Here is a 21215-nt window from a genome sequence, read left to right on the forward strand (position 1 = left end):
ATACTTATTCTTAATGCATATTTGTATGTTCATTTGCATATCAGAAAGACTTTTTTGACTGCTGCTTTATCATCCTTTTACAAATATTCCACTTCTGTTAGCAGGTAATATATTACATTAAAAGATGTACATTTTCTGATAAAATCTTTTTGCAGAAAAAAAAAAAAGCATCCTGCCAGTGGTGCAAAAAACCTCTTACTTTGCACTCCACATAAGTTTGAAACTCTTTTCTTTTTTTAATGTAACTAAAAGAAAAAAAAAGTTTTATTCAAATCACTGCTTCAAACTCAGCACTTCTGTAAGCCTTAAGGATAACACAGGCTGGCACTGTCTAATAATATCGGCTCACCTTCTGCTGTGGCAAGCCTTCTTATCTGAGGGCTCTGGAATTTCCACAGCAGCTTAAAATACAGTAAAACCTTAACGACTTTCTGGAATTAAATAAATCAATAGTACTGCACAAAGTGATAAGGTATCACATCATTATTTGTTTTACTATTGAATGCATTTGATCTCATCTCCCCCTCAGTTTTTTAGTTCTTAGAGAACAGCTGATTTTGAAAAGACAAAACGATTGCATAGCTGGTGTTTTCAGAAAAGGTGCTGAAGTTTGGTGTGTGGAGCAAAATGAAATGTATAAAGAAACTGTGGACAAATAAAGGTGTGGAGATAGTGTGGAATTAACACATCAGCTGCACAAGAGATAACTTGGCAGGTTACCACAGGAAGCACTGAGGGAAACAGAAGTAATAATACTAGTAACTAGTAACAATACTAGTACTACTTACCAAGGAGATTCAAATAATCTACAGATTTGTTTAGTAGTGGACCTTTTAAAAATAGGTAATGTCCCTGTAAATCTTACTATAAGTTTCCCAAAAGGTCTCACTTATGCTTCACCTCTAAGCTTACTTACTCATGTCTTCAAAAGGTAGACAAACTCTAGAGCATTTTATAACAATTAGTTGAGGAGCTCTTCCTCTAGGCCAGAACTTAGGGTTATTGGACCTTTATGATTCAGTAAGATCACATTAGGAGATCATTTAGCACAGACTTTAGTTTGCACTCTCAGTAACAACGACAGCGTTACCACCCGCGCAGCCAGGAAACAGGCAGGATACCAAGCTAATGTCACGTTCCTCCTCTGCCTGGGACCCCCATTGATTCCCGATGCTGGTTTGCCAGTTCCTTGTTTGAGTATAACTTTCTGTAGCACCATTTCACAGCACATGTTAGATTGGATGAGATGAACTTGTCTGACAGTCTGCTTCCTTTGTCACAATCCCAGTTCTCTGGTTAGGATTTTAATTAACTTGTTGAAATTAGGATAACCCATTTCCTCTGAGAAAATGTAGAGTATAAGTGTGTTGAGGGGAGAGGAAGAATGGCAGTGAGGATTCCCAGGCTTCTTTGCCTGAGAATTTATTTTAACGCCTTCAGAGAGCTCCAGTTCTCTTTGCCAACCTTCACCTTCCTTTCCCCATTTACCCACCACTGAAGCAGACCATACAGAAACATTGCATTTCTTGAAACAGATCCTGGGAATATTCCATGCACCCTTCAGCCTGGAACATCTCCGTGTTTCCAAGACTCTCACATCTGTCACAAGCTGAATCATCACCCTTTGGCTGCATTTGTTGTGCAGGCACCTTGTAAATTACATCAATATAACTTTGCATTCAGCCTCTCGTAGGCCCCCTCAAAGTGGTCCTCACTTTGACTGAACTGGAAAGAAAACCCTGCTTTTCTCAGCTGGAAGCTACATTTTGCCAAGGTCCACAAACTGCAGCTTAGGAAGGGATGTGTAAGATGGCCTTTGTGCCCTTCTGATCTCAATCCACCTGGCTCTGAGCTATTTCCTAGTGTGATCTTGAGGCTGCTACCAATTGAGCCAGATGGCAATGGCCTCAAAGAGCCAATATTTATTCACTTCAGCTTAGATCTGCTGAAAGTCCTTGCCAAATAGGCCTTTATCCAAAGACATGGACATTCTTTGAAATTTGCTTGAAACCCCAGCTTACCAGAACAATGACAGAAGAAGAGGTTTCCAGCAACAGAGACTGCTGTCAGAAGCTGCGTTCCTATAAATGCCTGCAGGAGTAGCAAAGGACATACCGTAGTAGCTCTGTGCTTCCATGGGATTTCCTTATCATAATGGCATAAAGACAGTGAACTGTATTTTGTACTGAGGATTTCAGGCAATACTTTAATTCCTTAGGATGCAAACAGGATTCTGGAAGAAGACAGCTGGTTTTTGTATCTCATATACAGATATTTCTGTATTATCCATGACTGCCTGCCATGCATACCGATACCAAGGACCTCCTGGCCATAGGAATCTATCAAACTAGAAATGATGGTGCAAGAGAGACACATGAAATATGTGTTGAATTACTGTAATTCATCTAGCTACACATCCACAGAAGAAAAGAGGTTTTCATATATCAATGCTACTGCTATTGCTAGTCTTGATCAGTCTTGATACACAGGGAATATTTTTTTATTTAAATTTCTAATATAAACAGAAGCTAGAAAAGAATAGTATCAGCTTTTAGTCTCATCATTATACAGTATCATAAATATGGCTCACACATGAACGGAGAGACTGGAAGCACTTTCCTGTCTGTAGATCAGAGGAAGCACCTCTGCCATGTTCTGACTCCATGCCAGGTGAACTGAATATTCACTGATCCCAGTCCATTCCCCATGCTCTGGGGCATTGACAGCACAAGCTGCTCAATATATTCCAACAGGTGTTTTTTTTGTTGTCTACACTTCATTCAGTAGAAAGGTTTGTGTCTCTTACTTGTGTGTCTATTTCCTCTGACTATATGGTTTGGTCTAATAGGAGATATTTTCTCTCCCTGCAGGTTATTCTCCACTTATGTTTGTTCTCAACCATCAGAGCTAAGCAGTTATACTGTTGTTGTCATGAGAGATTTGGTACAAGAATGTGTGACTTTTCTATGAAATACAGTAAAGCCTTTATTTTTCAGTACAGTACTTTCTTGAACCCTGCATGGAAATAAAATGTTTAGCTTTGTTTAGACTGTAGTGGTTCAGAAAGCTTAGAGAATGAACATCCAGATGGTATAAAGGTACATTATACATTAAATCTTTAATACTGAAACTTAATGGTCCGTCAGCCTTTTACTTTGACTGACAGATTCTTTCTATGACCTCAGGTGCTTTCTGAGCAGTGCTCATGCCATGTTTCTAGCTTTCTCACGGGGCCTGTCACATATTCACATTTAATTATTTTCATGCTGGTTGGCTTCAGCTATGGGATGCCCTAAACAGTGGGAAGTCGGTAGGAAGCAGCAGCTGAGCACATTTATGCTGTATGGCCTGTTCCAGTGATGTGCTGTTGATTGCCTGTTGCTTGGCAGTGATAGTGTAAACACTCTCCCTCCAGCTGGAATTGTTAGGGAATCTTGTACACCATGGAAAATAAGTCTTTAAAAAAACGATGCTGTTCTCAATAAGACTGCAAGTCTAGCTGATAAAGATAACACTGTTTTAGCAATGTACTTCAACTTCTCTAAGGTATTTTATTTAGTGCAAGATGATAATTGAAACAGATGATAAAAAGAAAAACAAGGATTAAAGAAAAAAAACTGGATTAGATGCTGAAAATGTGACAGGCTGCAAGCTATGATATGTCATCGGGAAATATCAACCAGAGGCATTTCTAGTGTGTTTTTCTGAGAGCAGTTCTCAGCTCAGTCTTATATAATATTCCAATTAATAAACTAAAAGAAAATCTAGAATTAAAATAAAAACTGTGTATGACAGAAGATGGTGGGGTTGTAAATTATAGTGGTGAAATGTTATAGAAAATAAAAAAACTAAGAACATATTTTTCTTACAGTCCTGCATTAGGTCAGATACAGGCTGGAAATTATGCGTACAAGATTTCAAAGTGTACTGTAGGAAGAAAATAAAATGGAGTTGGTGCTGCTTATTAATAGCAGTAACAGAAAAGGAGGGAGAGGGTAACAGTAGAAGAGACTCCACCACTTTTCATCCATTATCAGGATGTGATTGTCATTGATAAAAACATTGTAGAAATAAGAAAATGATAGAAATGAATGATGGAGCTAGATCATAGGTCATAGGAAGGCAACAAAAAATATCTTTTGTTTAGTTTCTTGCTTTCTGCTCAGTGGTAATTAAAAAAAAAAATTAAAAGACTGTTGGGTGAATATTATCTGTTTAAAAAAATTGGCCCAAAGAAAATATTCCAACACTTGTGTCTTGTGTAAATCTTCAGCATTAGACATTTTAAAATATATTTAAAAAATGACAGTAATTCAAAGACTAGAAGTTATTTGTAACAAGAAATGAAAATATTTCATTTCGGAATATCAAAATATATATTCATTTTAGCAAATGAATTAATTTAAAATTTGATTAATTAAACAAATCAGTGAAATCAGTGTGCATTTTCTAGGTATTTTAGTGTTATAAAATCTACATCTTTCCAGATTTAAAATGATAGAAATTATATATCTTTTCTCACTTTAAAAAGAGCTTAAAAGCTTGTTCTTAACAGAAAAAAGGTGTTTTCAAAAATCAGCCTGCAATCAGTAATGCATCAGATATGTGTTAAAAAGTGAAAGCAAATACCAGCTCTGAACAATTTAGAGATTGCTTTAAGGGCAAAAAAACTTGTAATGCTCTTAATCTTAAAAGTTTGTGAAAAGATAATTAATTTCTTTGAAGCTCTTACTTTCACATCCTATAGATTAGGTATCTGGCTCCTTCTCTGACAACTTTTGCTCTTTTTTTTTTTTTTAATGAAATAACTTTTTCTTCTGTATAGAGACTGTCCAAACGTGTTAAATACTTACATAGTCTAAAAAAATAGCATCTCTGGTATTCATCTAACATTTTGAATCCGTGAAGTAACATACTTGAAAATAATGTGTATTTCAGCATCAAATCAGAGTGACACTAATCTTATATGTTTCCTTAATATGTTTTCCATTAAAGGAGATGTATAATGTCTACTATGCATAGTGCTTTCTCTACTTGGAAAATTGCATGTCATCTTCTAACACTTTCAGGGTTATGCAAGAATTTAATTTAAAAAGGAAATGGTTTCCATTGACTAGGATTACCACTATTTCCTAGAGAGCTTTTCTTTAGCCTTTTCTGATAACTTTGTATTGGCATCGCTGTTTAAGTTAACAAGTCGACAGGTCCAAATTACAAGTTCGTCATGCTATCAGAGTAGCATAGAGCTTCAAGGCACCTCAGGGGGTCATTTAGACCATCTTCCTGCTCTCCTGAGCAGGATCAGCTTATGTCGTTCTTGACAGATTTATGTCTGACTTATTCTTAAAGACCTTCAATGAGGGAGACTCCACAGTTGCTGTAGGCAATCTATTCTGGTGTTCACTTTCTCTACTGATAGATTCATTTTCCTACTGTCTCAACTAAATCTTCCTTGCTGCAATTGTATGCCCATTACTTGTTTTATGCAGCATAGCTACTCAGAACAGGCAGTTGCTTTCTTTTCTGCAACAACTTGTCGTATATTTGAAGACAATTCACGCTTCCAGTCTCTTTTTGGGGGCATGGTTTTGAACTGATGTCTGCATTCGTGGTGTATTCACTACTAGTCTCACTTTCCCTGTATAACTGTGATTGTATTATAAAACTGATAGTTGACTAGACAGTATATATGTTTATATTTTCAAATACTATTCATTACTCTGCACAACTGTATAGCCATTGGCTTATAAAAGTAAATATATAAATTGTACTTCCATCAGAACTTTTTGTGTAAATGTTGTAGAATAATACATTCTTTTTAGACCTCCCCTATTAACAATATATTAGCAATTAGCAATTATATATGTGTATTTTATCTTCTTGTAGTATAATTAGTTATTAGAAGTATTAACACATATAAATGAAACTGATGTTATTGTCCTCAATTGCTAACTTGGGGAGATCAAGCTAACATACGCTCAGGCTCGGTTAGTTGTTATATACTTATAATGCAAGTTTCAACAAGTTGTAATGAACAGATTTCTATGACCCTACACAATACTGCAATTATGTAACACTGTAAATGAAAAAAAAAAAGGATAATTACATCAACAGATAATATTATTTTGTATTACAATTTCTCAGTTATCATATATGTGTCCCACAGAGACCTCAGGATTACACTATCTTTGTTATCTGAGACATCTCTATAATCTCTAAAAAAAGCTACGAGCTTGTGTATTATTTTTTGTCACTTTTAAGGCAAAGAAATTCTGAATTCTGAAAAATAAGCCAAGCAGTAGAAAAGACAGATGATAAACAAAGAAATCTGAGAAGGATTGTAAGATTATGATACATTTTGATACTTTTAGATGCTTGCCCAGAGCTAGTCCAAACATCTGAACTACAAAACTGGAATGCAAATCTTGTGAGAGTAAATTTCCTTGTAAGATTTAAACTACTCCATGCCTCAGAAAGAGCAAAGCAACTAAGTATGGGCAGTGTATATACTTAACTAAAATCACCTGGAATCTTTCCATTGACATCAATGGGCTTTATCTAAGACCCATTTTAAAAAAATCTCTGTTGAATGAGAGGAAGGAGATCAAAATGCTGAGGCACAAGAAGAAGCTTACCAAGTTTCTTTTTTTATTTATAATAGCACTTGGCACAGATAAGGGGACAAAGGATTCTTACAGACATACAGAAAAGGATGGAAGGATTTAAAAAGAAAAAAAAATCACTGAAGGGAAAACTTTACCGTGTCCTGAGTTGTCAAAGCGCTGGAAACAATAGCGTGAGAGGGGCCTGGGAGATATGATGCACCTTTAGAATATCTCCTAAATCTGCCACAGAAATCCTTTGTCCTAAAAATGAAAACATGTAGAAAAGGTTCCATTAATCTAACTTGCACAGTTTTCTATGTAATCAGATGCAAGTATTTGTCTTTGCTATATTCTTTCTTTCTGTGTTTCCAGAGAAAAGATTGCTGAAGGATATGTTGAAATACGTGTCAAAGTATGTATGATATAAATATACCAAATATGAAGTTTATGTTAATATTTATAAATATACTTTCATATAAACCTTTTAAGGATTTTGCCTTATTTTAGCCTTCAATAAAAAGCAGAAAGACAGGTCTATTGCAAGATACAGAAGAATTTGTACTGAAATGTATATGGCCGCGATCTAGAATGTAGGGTGTTCTTCATATGTATAAGGACATCTGTATCAATAAAACTGTCTTCAAAGGATTTTTGACAAACAGGCAGTCTGTCCAGCAAAAAATACTCTGTTTTGAGAACTCAGGAGCACATGTATTCCTCTTCCTTCTTCCCTTCTCCTGCCCCACTACAGCATAGGTAAGATGGCTATAAAAGAAGCAGGAATGACAGGGAATAATGCTATGGGTACTATAGAAATTATTACTTATTACAGAATTCAGTTTGTAATTTATTGACTGAGAGACAATATAACTTGTACTGGAGGAAGAGCAGGACTTTATTGATCTATAGAGACACTAAAAAGGATATTGAAGTATGCGAAACAATGTCTTCCCAGATAAGAATATCAAAGTACAAACTAGTAAGTAGATAAAATTCAGTTGTTAATTTCAAAGATCCTATATCTTGTCTTCGTCTTACTATAAATCTTCTTTTCTATTGCTGGAACCTATCCAATCTAAAGGCTAAAATGAACCCACAACTCTTTTTACAAAACAGTGTATAAATTTCTGGAGTTGGGGAACTGGCTTTGCAAGAAGGAATCTAGACAAAATCCTGGGAAGTCCAAGGTGAAAAGTTAAGCACCCTGGGAAGGTTCAGACAATCAGGGGTGTATGCTGTAAATTTAGGCATCTTCAGGGTAAAATATCAGTTACTGGCTGAGGTTCCTGGATTATAGCTATGGCCAAGTTATTGTGGAGTTTAGACTGATTAGATTCTTACCTCCAAGTCCAGTGGTCATAACAACAGTAATATTTGATTTCTTCAATTAAATATACTTCCAATGAACCCACTATTGTGCTTGCAACAATTTAAGAGACCTACACTTTCTCTAAGACCTTTGAAATCTGTACTATGAATTAAATCTACAATACTGATTTTTAGCCCCAGGACAAACAAGAAGGGTCCTGTGTTTGAGATGCTTCCTTCTCCCTATTTAATGTGAACTAAGAAGGCATAAGCTAGTAGCTGTTTGAAAAGACACCCTTGGGTCAGTTTTTAAAGTATGGCAACTTACTTACTGTTATAAAGAAAATGTGCTTTTACCAGTATCCAAATGGGAAGATTAATCAACTCTATGTACAAATAGATATATTCATGGGCAGAAACTAATTTCCATCCATTAGAGGATGTATCATATTTTCACCTTAATAAGTGGGTGAATATATATGTGCTTAGGTTTTCTCACATAACTCAGCTACCAGGTTTTAAAAAAGGTTTTTGTTTTTTAATTATCTCATGAACTGTGCCATAGTTCATCCAGCTATAAAACTGTGTATAAAAAATGCTTATCCAGAGCAGTGAGAGAAATCTCAGGACACATCTCTAATAAAATATAACAGAAAAAAGCAGTCTTTTCTCAAGATAGTCATCTGGATATTTATTTGTGTTTCAGTAACACAAGGGAGCCTTAACCAAAACTCTGCTAAGTAAAACATACAGGGTAAAGACAAATTAATGCAAGAGTCAAGTGAGTGTAAAAAACATTCAGAAGCAAAAGGCGAAGGAGGACAAAAGAAGTAGAAAGAATGTCTATACATGAAGGTCAATTATGCCTATTTCTCAATAATCTCAATATCCAAAATAGTCCCTAAGTAGCAATTTTTCCCTATCCCTATCTCCAGTGTTCTCCTTTGTCAAATTACTATTGTTTGACAAATTGAAATTTCTTATAGACCTGAAGAATTTGATATCAATAATCATTCAGAAAACAATCACCTTAACAATCTTTTTATAATAATCACCTAGGTAACCCATGAAGGGATATTGAAATATATGATTTGGTATAGAAAGGAATGAAATATTGAAAGATTATGAGATATTGTTGCATCCTTTTAATTCCATACTTTAAGAAGAATATAGCATCTTCCTCAGAAAGTTTTAAATCTCTATTTGCTTGTTCCTAAAATATGCACAAATCAGCAAACTGGGAATGTCTTACTCAAATATTTTAATGGAAAATACAATTTTTGCATAATCAAGTTTCTAGGGAAAGTTGCATTTTTACCATCTTTTAAAATTCTCCATTAGGACTGAAACAGTGGATCAATCTGTTCCTCTGTTCCTAAGCAATTCTGTGGTGCCTTAAGGAATTTAAGCTTGGATACTTGCTGTCCTAGTACCGTTAGCTGACTTTTACTGAGTCAGTGATGCTTCGTGGGATGTGAAGCAGCCCAGGATATCTGGCCATGGAGCTATGTCCATCAGGTAGCATGAAAAGAGTGGAGCTCCCCAACTATAACCCCCACAGCCAACAGCATGGTCCAGGTGAATCTATACAACTGTTGACATCACTCAGATGAACCCATTTGACAATTTTTGCATTATTTAAAAAAAAGTTGCATTTTAAAACTTTTGAAGACTCTTCCCCAAAGTTTGATAATAAGAATGGGCAAAGGGTTGTCACCTAAAGGCATGCCTTGGTGTTTCAGAATGACATGTCAGTTCTGCTGATCAGCAACAGAAAAAAAGTGTAGTTTGGTGGTGGGAGCCTGATGTGGAGAAATAGGTTTCCAGACTGAAGCTAATGAATGATATTTGGTGACATGCCATATACTTGCACAATAGTTAAAAAAGAAAAAAAAGGAAATTAGTCCTAAATTTATTAGATTATAAACATCTTAAAACTTACATATAATTTAACTCAATATTATTTTTGCCTGAATTAGGAATTTTCATAGCTGAAAGCACTTGCTTCTGCAATTTATGGATGGTAAATTATTACAAATTATAGTGATCATCCGTTTTAGTACTGTTCAAAATGACATCTTTCATAAAAATGATAGCTGTACAATAGAAGATTTCAGACATAAAAATTCATATCCATGTGTGAAAATTTGATATTTAAATTCCTTGTCTTGTTTTCAAATAAAAATAATTTCATATAATCCAGTGAAATACTCAGGATACTCTCAGATATCAGATTTGGATAATCAATATTTTTCCCAATATCATGATGGATATTTTACCCAATGCTATTTGTTTTTTTTAATTTTTGGAGCATCTGGTATCGTATGAATCTTGGAAATGAAAGTAACTCACAGATTAAACCACCTACCTCTGTCTTTTACTTCTGTTTTTTAATTCAGTGAGCGTTCTTGGTTTCACAATACAGAAAACAAAAACTGATTTAGAGAAAAAATCCTCAAAGACTACTTTTTTCTTCAAAAAAAGGAATCGCAAGTACATTTGCTGCTTTTTTGATTAATACCATTTGTAATATAGAACCTCAGCTGTGATAAAGATATGAGATTCAAAGGTCAGGAGAGTGGGTAACACAGATACTTAAATTTACATTTTGAAGGTTACTGGTAACAACTTTATTTAGATGTGGTTCTTATTCTAATAAATATCAACACATTTATTAGAAGATGGTCTTGGAATATCTAATACCTGATACTGGATATTTTCAAACACTACAGAGGAAGTCAACAATGAGAGTGAGCTTGATGACAGACATTATCCAAGACATCACCTCATATTACCAGTTGTTTTAAAAATATTTGATATGCTTTCTATGATCTTTTTTTTCTTATTTCTTTCCTTTTTGATAAAGTTGGCATCTGTACATATTCACACCTGTATGAATGATCTTTTAAGGCCCAGATTTTTGGCTGGTCTGTAATGAACTTCTGCATGTCTTTTGCTTTCTTTCTGTGTACCATAGATGAACTGTAGGAAACATTCAGAGCCCTTGAATTAAGAAGCAATAAAATACTTCCTTGTGTCCTGCTGAAATGAATATGCTCAAAGTTGGCACACTTGGAGCACTGAATTAATAGAGTAACACTATGATAGGCCTTTTAATACAAAACCAGAAAGAGATAATTCATTTTATAAAAAAGGAATTGAAGAGAAAATGACTATATTTCTACCTGCTAAAGAATCTTATTGAAAACATTATCTTGCATTTTGAATTGGTACGTATGATAGTAATCCTTATTACTGATGTGCCAATAGTTATTCTTGAATATATAAAATCACAGTGCAGTTTTATATAATGCTAGAGAGAATTTTAGTTTATTAGATAAATGTTCTGCAATAAGCAAATTCCAAGATGCTTACTGAGCTTGAAATAGTTCATGAGAATATTAGATCAAATGAAGGCAAGGCTTTTTTTTTTTTTGCTTAAAGATCTTTTGCTAAATGCTATCATAAATGCAGCCATTTGCAGTTACCATCTTTTTTGTCTTCAATAAAAATATAGCAGCTGTCAATAAAATGTGAAAAGTGTAAAAAAAAAAAAAAAAAAAGGAACAGAAGAAAACACCCCGCAGCAGAGAAAATAAAGGAGCTGTAAATGAGCAGAGCTAAACTTGCATAAAAGATTTGGAAAATGGATTCTGCCTTTTACAAGAGCTGGTCTTCCAATACATATTGTTCAGTAGAGAATACTGTGTATGGTTCTTAATAAGCTTTTAGTACTACCTGTGCCAGCTGAAACCTTCCCTGTTTAATACGAAACTATGGCAAAGCAATTTGCTTTGTGGAATAAAAAGGAATCAGAAGAGCCCAGACAGAGAAATCCAATTTTGTCTCCAGACAGCCCCAGCGCTATATGCTTTCCATTTTAATGACTGACAGATTCTATTTCTCCTTTACCAGCATCACAGAAGAAACTAACTTTCTTGCCTAGTGAAGAATCAGTTAAAAAGACCAGTGTTATCTTTTTTCGGCTTTTTCGGTCGCACCGTGCTTGCAACAGATACACATACATATATTAATATCTTGCTTCTTCCTACCAGTAATTCAGATAAAATGCAGCTGCCAGATTAATGAACTGCAGGCTTATAGGAATTCTGTCAGTTGCTCCATCAGCCTTTTCTGTTACCATGCAATAGATCTGTCAAGTATGAGCTGATTGCAGATTTCTAAGAAGTAAAACACTTTTTACTTTAAGACTAAAGCTGTATCTAACCCTTTGAAACACTCATGAGCTTCTCTTTCAATACATAATGCATTCTAAAAAGTTTTTTTTTTCCTCTTATTGTCATAGAATGGCAAATATAGATTTCTTTGAGATTGATCTAAGTCTGTCCTCAGCAGAATTATTCCAGTTTTACACTTCAGTTCTGGTAAAAGAATCGAATTTGGCCTGATACCAAAAGTCGTTTTTGGAAGAAAATTTGCAGGCTTAGGAGGCAAAATTCTGATTTGATGTACACAAATGGAAGTCTTCTGCTGCTTTAGTACAGGTACATTAATATTTCATTATTTCATTGCCAAATGTTTGAGCTTTTTTTTATTGTTTTTAAAGGCGGTGTCATTCAACTTTGCCAATAATAAAGGCTCTATTTTCCTACCCACTCTACTTATTTGCATATACATTTGTTTATGGATTCAGACCAGAAATAATTGAACTTGAATTTTCCATTGCATGGGAAACTCAGAAATTCTAAAAAAAAAGAAAACCATGCCATGTTCTATAAGAAAATGTAATTATGCTCTTCGTGTCCTATGGAAGGCAAACATTTCATTAAGGAATAATTTGAAGCAGTTTGCATAGAAATGTTCATAATGATACAGAACCTGAAAACTCTTAGGCTGCCAGTCCATGTATGTTTTTTACGAAAGGTCTGTAAGCTTCTAGCTCCCATTGAACTGTTTGAACGCTACTACCAAGAAACTCCTGGCTCCCTCAAGGCTTCCCAGATCTCCAGGTCCAATGGTACCTGATACAGCTGTATTTGGAACGAAAAGCCCTGGGATCCTGATTTTGTGGCAGTGAGCCTGGAATTTCTGGCTTCTCAGCCCCAGCTGCCACATGGCGTAATTTACTGTAACTGTTGACCCTGGCAGTCCAGTGAGTTGAAAGGTGATGCATCCAGAAAGTAGAAAATGGAAAAATGGTGCATTTCTTGGAACCATATTCCAATGAACTTGATTCCTTCAAAACACTTCAATGAAACTCAGTTTTGCATGTAAAACAGGCACTTGGATATAGCAGATGAGTAATGTGATTTTAAATAAATGAACATTTGCAACAGCTGTGAGGAAAGTTGAAGACCTTTTGGTCAATTTAGTACTCCCATTAATCTATCAGTAATAAAACATTTTCCAGAACGTCGCAATACACTCTAGCTTTCTGTCCTATTGTGTAGCACTATATATTACAGGAATAAAACTGAATCTACACAATATCTATGACATATCTAGTTAAATGCCGACATGGGACAGAAGTTTAGGTTTCATTTGTTCCACTTTCTCCCATACATTTCTTGGAAATCAACAGAATAATGGAGTTGCATATAACTAAGTATAAGCCAGCCCCCCCCCCTTTTTTTTTTTAATTCTTATTGAGTTTCTGATGAGGAGAATATGGAGAAGACAAGTGTTCAGTAAGTGAGAAAAAATAGAAGTTTTATGTTTGGTTTGCTCACTGAAGAAAATTGTCATTTTCTGTCTTTCTAAAAACAAGTATGATAGATATGAAGACAACTGGTAACCAAGTCTCTAACTAGTGACATCCAGGACATGCAGAACACTATTGATATCAGCTAATCTGCAGTAAACCTATTAACTATTTCATTAGTCCTGTTTCAGACCTGACATTTAGGTCAACCTACTTCCAACAGAATCACAGAGTATGTCATTAAACTTCTGAATATAATTCATTGGCTATTATACACATGTGAAATGAAACTCAGTCAAGTTGATAATATCTCAGGAAATGTTAAGGCATTTGGATTTGAAATATATTTACACTCAGCAATACAATAAGTATTTAGATTTTAAATGAGTCTTGTGACCTTGCTCTGTATAGCTCATCATTTTTCCTCTGGTTTTCTGTTCCACTTCCCACCTGATAATTTTCTAGTCTGTCTCTTCAGCTGTAAGAAATCCATTCTGCAGGTAGCTGGTGGTCTCCATTTGAAAGCTCACCATGATATCTCCCTGATTTGTTTCCTGTATATTGGCTTCACAGTATATAATTCTTGTGTATTTCCTTCTCCCCCCAGGAGCTGATTGCTAGTACTGATTACTTTGACAAACTCTTTCTTATCTCTGATCAATGTTTGTGAAATCTTAGGAAAAAAATTTCTTAGTACCATCATCTGCTTTGGCATATTCTTCAATAAATCTTGAATTATTTGTTTTATGTTATTTATTGTTTTTATTTATCTTTGTGGCCATCATCTGAAGAAATGCTTAATCTTATCGACTTTATTTTATTGTCAAAGTCTAGTTCCACTGAAACAAATCAGAGTTTTGTTGTTTTAGTATACTGAGAATGAAAATTAACTCCTTTAGTTGAAAAATCTTGGAAAAACTAGAGGCAAAACAATAAATTTCCTAGTGCAAATTTTTGTAACACAGCAACTTAGATTATGAGCTCAAAACTCATCAACAGCTAAACCAGTTTTAGAACTAATCAGGCACACTGTGAATTTGTGAGACTTTGTGACTCTTAGCCCAACCTTTTGTTAGTAATTCTAAATATGGCAGTGATGACCAAAATGTGGTCTCCTGAGAGTCAAGAAGTGGGCTGGCTACCCACAAACCAATTTCAGTCTTGTAGTCTTTCAGTACTGGTATTATCTCCACCTTTCCAGACAAGCCCTGAGATTCTGCACTATCAGTCGATACAAAACCCATGACTCCTAACTAGTAATGGTAAAATCATATTTATTGCGCTACATCAGATGTAGACAGAGGCATAGGTCACCATCCAAAGAGTTTGGAAAACCCTTTGAAAGCTTCTCAGCTATCACAGTAAGGGTATTTTTGACTGTATAACCATGCAAATCATTGTGTGGCTACTGGCTGTGGGATCAAGAGACAGTCAAGGAGTTGGAGTAGGAATGAAGAAACAATAGATGAAGACGAGGGAAGGTATTGAGGCATTTAATCTTTGAGATATAGTATTTTTGCTCTATAGGGTAGGAGAAACTTTGAGGTTTGGGAGTATGGATCTGCGATGGATTGAACTTGGCAGTTTGCACATGGGTAGAATGGAAATCTGTAATCTGTATTTTCCTTTTGCACCAAAGCAACATGTATATGGCTTTCTGTCCAAAACAGTGGACACTCACAGACAAGTCTCATAAAATGAATTCACCTAACTATGCCTCATTTGTTGATCACTTGTATCTGTATTTATTTTTTCATTAAGATTGATTGAAATGTGCCGTACTAAATCCCTAGAGAATCTTATCCACCATGTTTTCTAAATTTCAGAGCCATGTTCTTTGCAGAGTCAGATCTTTTGAACCACATGATGTGTCCAGCTCAGTTTGTTACTCAAATCATGTCATCGCTACATTTCGCAACCTGCTGACAGCCTTCTAAGATGTCTTACGACTTTGTGCACTTCAGAAAATGGTATCTTCTGATGGGAATGTTAAATATGCTGTACAGTAACAAAAGACCCCTGACCTCATCCACAAAATGTTCCTAAAAAATATTTAGGGTGTTTTAAACACTAAAACTTCTGCCAACTTGCTTCTGATTACTTCCTCTTTCGATAGTTGGTGAAAAGCCTTTTTATTTTGTTTTAAGAAACTATTACTATCTTTAGATAAAATCTTGTGTTTTACTACAACTTTAGTAATGGTAATTTAAAGATAGATGCCTGTATTATTTTCTGAATAAAGTTCCCATCTTTAAAAGCTCTGTAAAAATGTGAAAAATCTGAAATATAACAAGTTTCTAGGCTGACAAGAACAGTTAGAGATAATGATATATTAAGTATACAGCCTCCCCACCCACATAATTAAATTATTAATTTTCTTATTGTTGTTTTTGGAAGCTCTGAATATAGCAATTCTTCAGAAAAAAGCCGTTCCTGAAAAAAACTGATTGCACTGTTGAGTTCTGAAGTGAGCTCCAAATAGTACCAAGTCAATGATAGTTATGCTTATGAAATCATTTTAAGGCTATCTACTTTGCAGCTTCTGAGGAATAAACTTCATGCTGGAATTAGTCTGAATTATCTGAAAGATGCTTTGAAAGTTCATCCTTGCTTTATTTTAAAGTTATTGCGTATTTACCATGACTCCTTAAGGAATTTTATTTGTTGAAATGAAACAAACAGAATACCTTCACATCATCTTATATGTTGTTAAGCATGTCTGGGAAATTTATACTCTTGAGTTTGCCAGGAACTGCTTCTCAGGCATAGCTGAAAGAGCATGGTTTCTGTTGTACACAGAGCCCCGGATATTTCAGAAAGTGAGAGAGTAAATTTACAGACAATATCTCTGAAATAGGCCAAGCACACCTTAGTTTGCAAACTAATTTTTTTATACTGCAATCTGTGAAAAGTTCTTGTGCCCTAAGCATTTGTGGATAGGTCTGTTCTTTTCAAAGAATAATCTTACCTGAACCTTCTATGCCCAGTTAAGACTTCAGGATATGCATTTTTGTTTGGGTCTGTGGCCTCCGTTCAATTAGACCAGTTTGAAAGTGTTTCATATAAGGGAGCACAAATTAATTCAGAAAAATAAAGTTAGTCCAATAATCTCATTGTCTACCATGCTGTGGTCCAGAAATATTACTCCTGTAACCATTCAAGACTCCAGAGACCAAAGAGTGATGATAAAAACAATTTAACTTACAGATTCACCCATAGTTCTTTTACTTTTGCCCAGGTTGAGCTCACTAACTAGAGCCTCCAGGTGATTTAATTTAACAAAGAATGGAAATGAAGATCTGTTTAGCATGTTACAAATGTAACACTGTTTCTAATAACAGAGCTATATATTAAGAAAAAAGGAAAGAAAAATCAAAACAAACAAAAAGACAATTGAGTACATTATAGGACTGAACTTGTGCAAGTGATGAATGTTCCAATAAATCTTTTTTTTCTCATAGAAGTCTCCAGTTATGCCTTTTCAACTTTAGAGCAGTCTGAGAATTTTGATCTTTAATTATGCCCCAAGGCATATAATTACATATACTGTTGGCATTAAATACTGAATAGCCCCGCTCATATCTGTACTGCAGTAACCAGTGTGCTAATTCCTCTAAAAGAAAACATTCAACAAAATTCAATAATCTATTTTTTTTATTATTATCATTTTTAAACTGGAGTGAGTCCAATTACTGTAAAATCTTTCTATTGATGTAGCTTCCAGCTGTTCGTTCTGGTGGAATAGACATTTTCTGAGTAAATAAAGTATAGGAAGTATCACTGATTTTCTTGGATGTCATAAATTTCATGCTATAGCTGTCAGTTCTATTAATTCCAATCCAGTTCACCTGAAGCTTGAAACTAACTGTATAGCCAAATTAGAGTCTATGTACATGACAAATTACTCCCCTCAGGGAAAGGATTTTCTTTTCTTTTCTTTCCTTTCCTTTCCTTTCCTTTCCTTTCCTTTCCTTTCCTTTCCTTTCCTTTTCTTTTTCTTTTTCTTTTTCTTTTTCTTTTTCTTTTTCTTTTTCTTTTTCTTTTTCTTTTTCTTTTCTTTTTTTTCTTTAAGATGATGGTTTTTGTCTTGGATCTGATGAGACTTCTATTGAACTGATACTGCCTTGGCCTTTCTAAAATGACTAATTGCAAACAGGGGAAAATCAAACATCAGTCTTCTGTGAAATGGGAAGAAAATGCATTATTGATCAGCAAAGTCAAGATCTGTAGTTCAAAGCATATCTGGTATATGCATATAGTTTTTTCTCTTGAATATTAAATTAATAACCCTAGTGTTTGCAGAGCAACAGATGTGATTTTCTTGTCTTTATTAACCTGTGCTTACAATTCATTCATATTGGTCAATAAGGATGTCATAATACATCTGGGTATAGTGATATAAATCATATTATTTTGAAACATTTATTCTATGAATTGCATTCCAGCCTGGGAACAAATAGAGGATGCAATTATTTAAGCTGGAAATCAAACTTGTAAAACCCAAAAGACTAGACAAGATTTTTAAGTCTCAGGCTAATTGGCTCATTTTAAATTGTTGAGGTTAAAGTAAATGATAGCTCTTTGCAAAACCTGGATAATAAGGATTACAGCTGTCCAGCATTTTATTATTATTATTATCATTATAAAACAGTTTCTTTTCAGAAAGTGCTGATTTGGCAAAACCAAAATTTTATGGGGACTTGCCAGTTTTGATGGGCCATCAGCTGGAAAAAGTTTCTCAGATCCGGGATTAAAAATGGTGGAGACCAGAATAGCAAATCTGTAGTGGAACTCACCTGGAATTTGACAATCTCAGCTATATATCTCATCTTGCCTTCACACTGGTCCCCAGTTTTTCAGGATTCCACATCTGAGTCAAGAAGATTTTTTGGGCTAACCCTATAGGAAATCCTCTATAGGAATACCTAAGAAGTTTCCATAAGTGAAGCTGTTCCATATTGATTAAAAAGGGAAAGACAACTGCTTTGATTCTTTTAAAGAAAGAACAAAAGAAAGTTGCTTTCTACATGAAATTTTGAAATGTTTGAATGTATTCAGAACTCAAGTTTCCAACCAAATCTAATTATCAGAAGAGAGATTTTGATTACCCACAAAGCGGGATAAGACAGCAGGGTAGATAGTCAGGTAATTAGTTTGTTTTTGCAGACTCTTGTCAGTAAGGTCAAGAATTATAAGACTCCTCTTAACAGACAATGCTTTGTTTCTTCTTGTTTGAAAAGAAGACTAAAGCATATCAACCACTTCCTCTACAGACTGAATGTCATACATCTGTAGGGTAGGTGTAGCTTCTGAGTCCAGATGTTTTACAAAGTAAATACTAAAAAAATCCAAACCAACCATTACTCCAGTCAACAGTTCTCTTCCTCGCTTTAATACCGTAAGATGATGTAGTATACAGTTGTTTTTTCATCAAAAGATTGCATCATGGAAATAAAGTCATGTGGCAAATATTTGCCAACAGCAAGGAAGCTTTAGTACCTAGTAAATGTCTGTAGTAGAAAGTCAACACATTATCTGAGAAAGAGCTACATTTATCGCAAATACAGTCATCTGTTTCCTTACAAATTGTATATATTTGTGTACTTTTGGGGGACTGTTACAATCCAACATCTGTGCAGGACACAGAATTGGATGACTCAGAAGATGAACTGTAGTGAAAGCTGCCTGAAGACACCACCCATGGCCTGATGCAAAGGAAACTAGACAGAGACAAAGCCAGTTCTGAACTGACCTACAGACCACTAATCTTTGGTGAAAAGAGAAAAGGGGAATGCTGCAGTGGAAAAGAAAAATGTGGTTATATAGAGAGGGACATGAAGAAAGAAGAGGAAGATAAACACTTTAATTTAGGTTTTTCCTTCAGCTTAGAAATGAGAGATTGAGTCCATTATTCACAGAAGGAAAGCCATATTCAGTCAGTCAGAGCTTCAAGATGGGTCCTGATATAGGTTAATTAAGGTGCTTCCTAAAGTCTCCCACACAACATCATCATGCAAACATATAAATGTTGCTACATTTAGCTGTTACTGAATAGTATTAAGACTAGGGAAGCTAAAGAGATCCTAAAATACGCTTGTATACCTCTGCAACAAACCAAGTGTTAATGCAAAGGAAAGTAACGAAAGGTATCTATCTAAGTAGAAATATATGAAATACATTCAAGAATTCCCAATCAGGGAAGAGGCCTGGGACAGTAGACAAGATATACATTCTATTAAGAATAGCTTAAAATATAAAAGTAACTAATTGTGAGGTGGTAGGCATTCAGAGTTGCTTGCTTTCCAAAGATGGATGTGGGACAGAAGATCAGAAATATAAGCGACTGATATTAGTGTGATCAATAATATAACTGATAATAGAGATGTATGATTAAAAAATATGTGTTTCAGAGAACTCTCTTTGGATTTTTGAGGGACCATATGCTCTCCATGCATAGGAAATCCAATTACCTAACTGTTTTGATTTACATTAGCAAAGCACTGTCTTGTTTGAATCGTGTTTCTTGTTTAAATTGTGTTGTAATAGGAACCGGCAATAGCTTTTAGAAGCAACAAGAAAACTGAGAAAATTTATGATTAAATTAGTGAGAAAAAATATTCAAAGCATATTCATTTGTTAAGAAAAGTCTTATGTGATAAAATGGGAAGGCAGTAATATGAAAAACTGTCGGTAAAGTTAATTTCTGTTGTTTCCCCTGGGTAGATCTACAAAGCAGATTGCATGTGTTGAGAAACAACTAAGCAGATTAGCTCAAGGTGATGGATTTTCTTCAGGATTATGAAGTGTCTTGGATATTTCCATACTGTGCTGCAGTATACTGAACCCTTTATTACTTTATTACTCAAAGCAAGAGTGTTATGAAGCTCAAGTGACAGAGTGGCTAGATGGTCCCAGAAGACTTAATGTGGTTTGCAGACTTATGTCCTTTAAAAGCATGCCAACCACTGAGTATTTTACCAAAAAAAAAAAAAAAAAAAAAGGATTAGAAAGTTATAGTTTCACTTCTTAAGTCCTTAAAATCTATTCTTTGTAGTTTACAGAAGCACCAAGACAATGTGAGCTAACATTTGAGCAATAAGTGGTCATGGCAGCTATTCCTGCTTTAGGTCACTGGACCAACAGTAAAGATAAGTGTCTGACTGTATTAAGAGCCTTCGAAAAGGATTTGCTGATGTAAACAGGTCATTCTTTGGAGCACAGTGGTTAGGAAAAGGATTTAGTGTACGTCCTTAAGCATCTCTGGGTTTTCTCTTCTATAGCACCGCTTACCATTGTTGCAGTTGAGTTTCCTACTGCCACCAAGCTGACTCCCACTTTTCCTAAGGAATATGCTAGGCTGTTCTTCTTTTAAATGAAAACTTATTGCAAATGGAATGGGCAGGATAATTAGCCTTTTCAATATTGTGAAGTATTACATCTGGTTTACTTATCTCTTTTGAGATAAGAAGACAGAAATAGTTTTTTTATTTCTTTCCATAACTTAGTTTGCTAAATTACTAGCAGTAAAGTTCATAATGGAAAGGAATGGTTTGGGCTTTTTTTTTATTCCTAACCCTAAATGATTCTGTATTTTCTGAATGACATACAGGATATGGAATATTCACTTGTCCCTTTTCAAT

The sequence above is a fragment of the Apteryx mantelli genome, chromosome 1 (assembly GCF_036417845.1).
Source record: "Apteryx mantelli isolate bAptMan1 chromosome 1, bAptMan1.hap1, whole genome shotgun sequence".
Lineage (NCBI taxonomy): Eukaryota > Metazoa > Chordata > Aves > Apterygiformes > Apterygidae > Apteryx > Apteryx mantelli.